Here is a 6147-nt window from a genome sequence, read left to right as displayed (position 1 = left end):
CAAATTATGTAAATATTAAAAAAAAAACCCGACATAGTGTACCGATTTTCATCAAACATGGCTAAAGCTTGTAAAAAAAACGAAATCTAAATCGATTCATCCGTTTCGAAAGCTATGATGCCATAGACAGACAAACTTATAACACCCCGTCGTTTTTATGCGTGCAAAACTTATGCATTTAGGTATTTTTTCCGCTTATGCACTAATTCGACACTGACTATAAACTGTTTTATATTGATATGAATTGGTCGAATATATTAGTAGTGATCAGATTTTTACTTAGGTATATTCACCATTAAATCAATGAATGGAGCTATGCCATTGATAAATGACATATTTTAGGATTTTAAGAGTAACCGAAAACATTTGATTCGGTCTTTCGTCAACTTATAACATGCCGAAATCGCTATTCGATGTAGTTTTCCTTCACAATATTTGAAATCCGAACACATAATATTTTAAAACCGAAATAAAACACATTTGACCAATTCTGGTCTTGGAATCGAACCAGCGTACTTTCCAATCGCGGGAAACTTTATCCGCTCGGCCACCCAGGTCACAGCTGTCGAGGTCGAAATTATCTCTCATATAAGTAATCTATACAAGGACTCGTAGCGCCCTCTGTCCACCCCTAGGGAAATACCTATTCGATGTTTCGACACAGCTTTTCAATTTTGAACACAAGTTTACGATATTTCGGTTTTAATTTAAATACATAGTAAATAAGACAGCACCGAACGCATAATATTTTATCTAAAATCCTGATTTTCAAATGAATTAACTTGTTTGTTTCCTCGTCTCGCCGCACGGTACTTTGGTAGTAGAATCGATCAACGTTTGTATATAAATGTATAAGTGTAACGAATAATTTGGGCAATTGAATCGAGCTTTATATTTGTACATATTTGGCAGCCAGGCCGCCAACGAGCTTCACGATCACGTATTACTTTAATAAATAGCTTTTGAACGCCATAATGGTAATAAAAATGTCATTTATACACTAATATCATAGGGAGATAAATATAAGCCTTACTTTGAAAGAATACGGCAAAAGCACTCTTTCTTTTTTTGTTATTTTGGGGTCCAATAAGTGTTTAAAATTGTAGGTAGCACAATCAGACGTATCTTTGCGTAATCAATGCTAAACATTTTGCAGTGCTAATCGCGCATGATTTGTTTTGTTAAAAAGAAACTACATTTCATTTAAGAGAATTTATGACTAGTGATACGCTTATGGGTTTCACCGCTAGCTTGCTAAGTAATGTGTTCTTTTAGAAGGCTCATTTTACTATATGATATAATCTGACCACCATGTGGTTTCCAACTTTCCACCATACGGTATTTGGCTTAGTCTGTCATATTGACATGTGGCGTTCAAAAGATATATTTTAATCAATTTTATCTAAAAATTACTAAATTTGACATCACAATTGCTATTCTTGACTAACGCATGATACGTCTTCGGTATCAAGTTTTGGGCATTCGGCAACATCCGTATAAATCGTGTTAAAAATCAGAGAACATTTTTCAAACATAAATGGCATGTCGCTTCAATATTCTTGAAACTTTAAAGTATTCTTGTATATCTAAAAAGCGAAGCATCGAACGACGTGTCTTTAAAATATAGTTGTTTGTAATTTTGTATAGAGTACCTAATTAAAAAAAACCTACATTTCTTACATTAAATTGAGGAATGACTACCCATAATCAATGAATTTCACTTCTATTTAAATCTGTTAAGGATTTAATAGACGTGCAAAACACTTAATTTGCTTCAAACAATATCAAGTATCAAAATTTTATGTTCTTATTTTGCATTGTAAGTATCTCAGAAAATATGTTGCCAAAGAATTGCCAGTTTTGCTCCAATGCCAATATTGTAATAACGGATTCAACTTCAATAGTTGATATGTAGCAGTGACGAAGTCTATAGATCCCCCATCAGGCTGAGTTCCTGAAAATGGTCAAAGGTCTAGGACAGTTTAGCTTGACGCCTCTCACTGATAGCTTGATAAAATAAATACGATGTAAAAGTTTTGCTAAGTGTACAAAATATGCATAGATTGAAAATTGGTTATTAAAAAGTATAAATAAATATGCTTACTGTTTCTGAAAAATGCATACAAAACGTTTAAAAAAACATTGGACCTACAAAATCATATATTGCGACGTAAAAAAAAAACGAGAAAATAGAAAGAATTAACGAGTAGGTATGGTCAAATGCACCTGTCAAAGATTGCCTATACTCGAGTATATTCGGCTAACGATTATTTTCTATATTTTCCTATTGATCATGGGTACCCATTGAAATTATATAATCTCTCCATAAGTTTCCTATGGAAACATGTTCTTGAATTTATAATTTATGTGTTCAACATATTAAATTGAAGCGTTGCCTTGTACAAAGTGTAATATTGTTAGCGTAGAGCAACGCATAGCCTTATTCGCGTACCTTACTATAGTTCGCCGTAGTTTAATTTAAGGGGGCGCGGGGCACGGGAACCGGGCTGAGGGTTTGGACCACTTGAATTTCTAATAAATTAATAAAAAAATTAAAGTTTATTGACAGCTGTGACTCAATTTTTCTGGCTCATCCCAAACCAGGCAATGCCTGTGACTTGGACTGCCAAAGAGCAGTAGGATAGGCATTGCATTGCAGACAGGATTTGTAAAATGGTACTTAATGTAGAAAGAAATCACTAGTCTCAAGATTTTACATTCTGATGATTGATGTTATACATTTGGTTTGGTCGGTTTTTATGCCTATTTTTTTGGTAGACTTATCCACGTGGATCTCTGGAATTTTTTTGTGCTTTTGAATTTAGAACTTTCTTTTGTTCTTGTAAAAGTTCAAACCTTATGTACTCGTGGGCCATTTTTTTCAAAGTTGTCCACCCCACTTTTTTTTGGATTTGGAATTTTTTTATATGATTTCCACTCAGAATCGCGAGCAATTTCAATTCTAATAGGAGAAAGAAAGTGTCCCAAGATTTTTCCAATTCCGTTACCATTTTTTCATACATTTTGTATGGCGGTAATGGAATGGAAGGTTCGAAAAAATGTATGGAAATAAGGGGACATTTTTATCAAGATCGAAAGAGCTCGCGATTCTGAGTATTAATCGCGTAAAAATACCCATGTTACAAAAAAAGTGGGTGGACAACTTTGAACAAAAAAATGGCCCTCGTACGAGGGCCCAGGATAGTAAGGCGGCGGAATTGAAAAAAGTCGTCTAGTTTTGAAGTTGATGTGACTGGAGAGTATACTGCTGACAAGTGGTATCGTTGTGATCGGTAGACTTTACTGAGTAAGAAATAATGACTTGTCACTTTCTCAGACTGTGGGGGGGTTAACTATGACGTCACAAAGATCGCGGTCCCGGGTTTCAATTTTTTGCCAATTTGTCTAGAACCCCTTATCCAATTTTGAAAAATGAGGTGTCGATTGAAAGCGTATAACATGCTGATTAAGATTTATTATATGTGAAGAGTATAGTTTTGTTAGTTATTTTTTAATTAATAATAATGCAAAAAATACTTTTTTTTTACTCTCTTTTTTGATTTTTGTGACTCAAAAAGGGAATGAAAACGGCCACTTAGCTGAAAAATATGTTATATAAATCATTTAACTACATTATTAAGCTATCTGTTGCTTTTTAAATTTCTACGATCGGATAATAAATAAGCAAACTACAACCACATACCTGTAGGCGGGGAGTACCGCTTGACACGCGTTCCCATACATTCGGCGTCTACCAAATTACACCTCGCGCAAAATTCGTTTCAAGCAGATATACCTCTAATCTTATTCATCGTAACCTATCAATATTGGTATCATTTGAAAGTACAATTAAAGTACTTTAAGAAACAATGTCAATCATTTTCATAAAATCAATAATCGCCAGTCTGCGGTGGTTACAAAGGAAAAAAGTGGGTATGCAATTTGACTGGTTTCCTAGGTTTGATACCCTAGACGAGTTTAAAAGGGGAGGTAAAGGTGACATATGGGTTGTTCTCTGGCCTAAAAGCTATACAGAGGGTCAGGGGAGAAAAAAACTAGGGTTTAAGTTTAGTTTTAAGTTATTTTTTCTTTTATTTGTTGATTTTATTATTTTTTTTGTAAATTTATCAAGGATACACATTGGTTTCTTTTGCTGAAAATTCCCTTTTTTATGAGAAATGTTATGAATTTCATGGCATTTTCCGATAGAGACTAAAATTAACTTTCAAATAAGGCCACATAGTCATACTGATACATAGTCATACCCTTAATATTATATAAGTAAAAGTATGACTATGTGGCCTACTGATACATAGTCATACCCTTAATATTATATAAGTAAAAGTATGACTATGTGGCCTTATTTGAAAGTTAATTTTAGTCTCTATCGGAAAAAGCCATAAAATTCATAACATTTCTCATAAAAAAGGCAACTTTTAGCAAAAGAAACCAACGTGTATCCTTGATAAAATTACAAAAAAATTTAACACAATAAAATCAACAAATAAAGGAAAAAATAACTTAAAACTAAACTTAAACCCTAGTTTTTTTTCTCCCTGACCCTCTGTGTAGCTTTTAGGCCAGAGAAAAACCCATATGTCACCTTTACCTCCCCTTTTAAACTCGTCTAGGGTATCAAACCTAGGAAACCAGTCAAATTGCATACCCACTTTTTTCCTTTGTAACCACCACAGACTGGCGATTATTGATTTTAAAAAAATGATTGACATTGTTTTTTAAAGTACTTTAATTGTGCTTTCAAATGATATCAATATTGATAGGTTACGATGAATAAGATTAGAGGTATATCTGCTTGAAACGAATTTTGCGCGAGGTGTAATTTGGTAGACGCCGAATGTATGGGAACGCGTGTCAAGCGGTACTCCCCGCCTACAGGTATGTGGTTGTAGTTTGCTCATTTATTATCCGATCGTAGAAATTCAAAAAGCAACAGATAGCTTAATAATGTAGTTAAATGATTTATATAACATATTTTTTAGCTAAGTGGCCGTTTTCATTGCCTTTTTGAGTCACAAAAATCAAAAAAGAGAGTAAAAAAACGTATTTTTTGCATTATTGTTAATTAAAAAATAACTAACAAAACTATACTTTTCACATATAATAAATCTTAATCAGCATGTTATACGCTTTCAATCGACACCTCATTTTTCAAAATTGGATAAGGGGTTCTAGACAAATTGGCAAAAAATTTAAACCCGGGACCGCGATCTTTGTGACGTCATAGTTAACCCCCCCACAGTCTGAGAAAGTGACAAGTCATTATTTCGTACTCAGTAAAGTCTACCGATCACAACGATACCACTTGTCAGCAGTATACTCTCCAGTCACATCAACTTTTCCCGAGACCCTCTCGCCGCTCTACTAGGAGGTTAAAAAATAATACATGAGCCCTTCGAAAGATGCAAACTGCTGGCGGGTATTTTTTTATCGTTTTCACCACAGAATGGAGATCGGACTTGCCGGGCGATTTGTATTGAATACGCCTGTCGCAAGTTCCAGAACCCCCACACACACACTAGTAGATGGACGCTCCTATTGGGCTATTGCGTAATACACGCGCATCATTTCCATGTCTGTGTACATGCTAACGACCAGCGAGTCGTGTCATCACTCACGCACACAACGGCAACTGTATGCTCAATAAGCGAACAGCGACACCTCCGCCGACGGCATGTCCGCTCTCTAGTATTATAATATATGTATGCCCTGGGACTAAATGACAAGTCTTTATAGTTAGTCCAATAGTTTCTACTCTATGTATACAGACAATTTGTCCCTTCCCTTGCCCTCTCCGCACCATATCGACCGTATATCACTCGACATATCTCTAGCCGGACGGTTATTTTCGTACCCACAGTAGACCGTAGACCGAACAACGCGCCCCGCGCCGTACGACCTGTCGTGTGTCTTGGAACTTTATCATGACTACGAACAGTCTATACTGTTATGTGTCTATTTTTTGTTTATAAACTGACCAGTGATTGAACTCAGTCGCACCTGATGGAAAGTGACGACAACGCCGAAGAAAGCTTACTGTAACGCAACTGGTTCAGTAATAGCCTTTTCACTCTTGACTTGAATTGAAGTTATTTGCTACTTAGACAAGCCACGACGCAAGCCTTCTTG

The sequence above is a fragment of the Leguminivora glycinivorella genome, chromosome 9 (genome assembly GCF_023078275.1).
Source record: "Leguminivora glycinivorella isolate SPB_JAAS2020 chromosome 9, LegGlyc_1.1, whole genome shotgun sequence".
Taxonomy (NCBI): domain Eukaryota; kingdom Metazoa; phylum Arthropoda; class Insecta; order Lepidoptera; family Tortricidae; genus Leguminivora; species Leguminivora glycinivorella.
The sequence above is the reverse complement of the archived record's forward strand: the minus strand, read 5'-3'. Positions refer to the sequence as shown.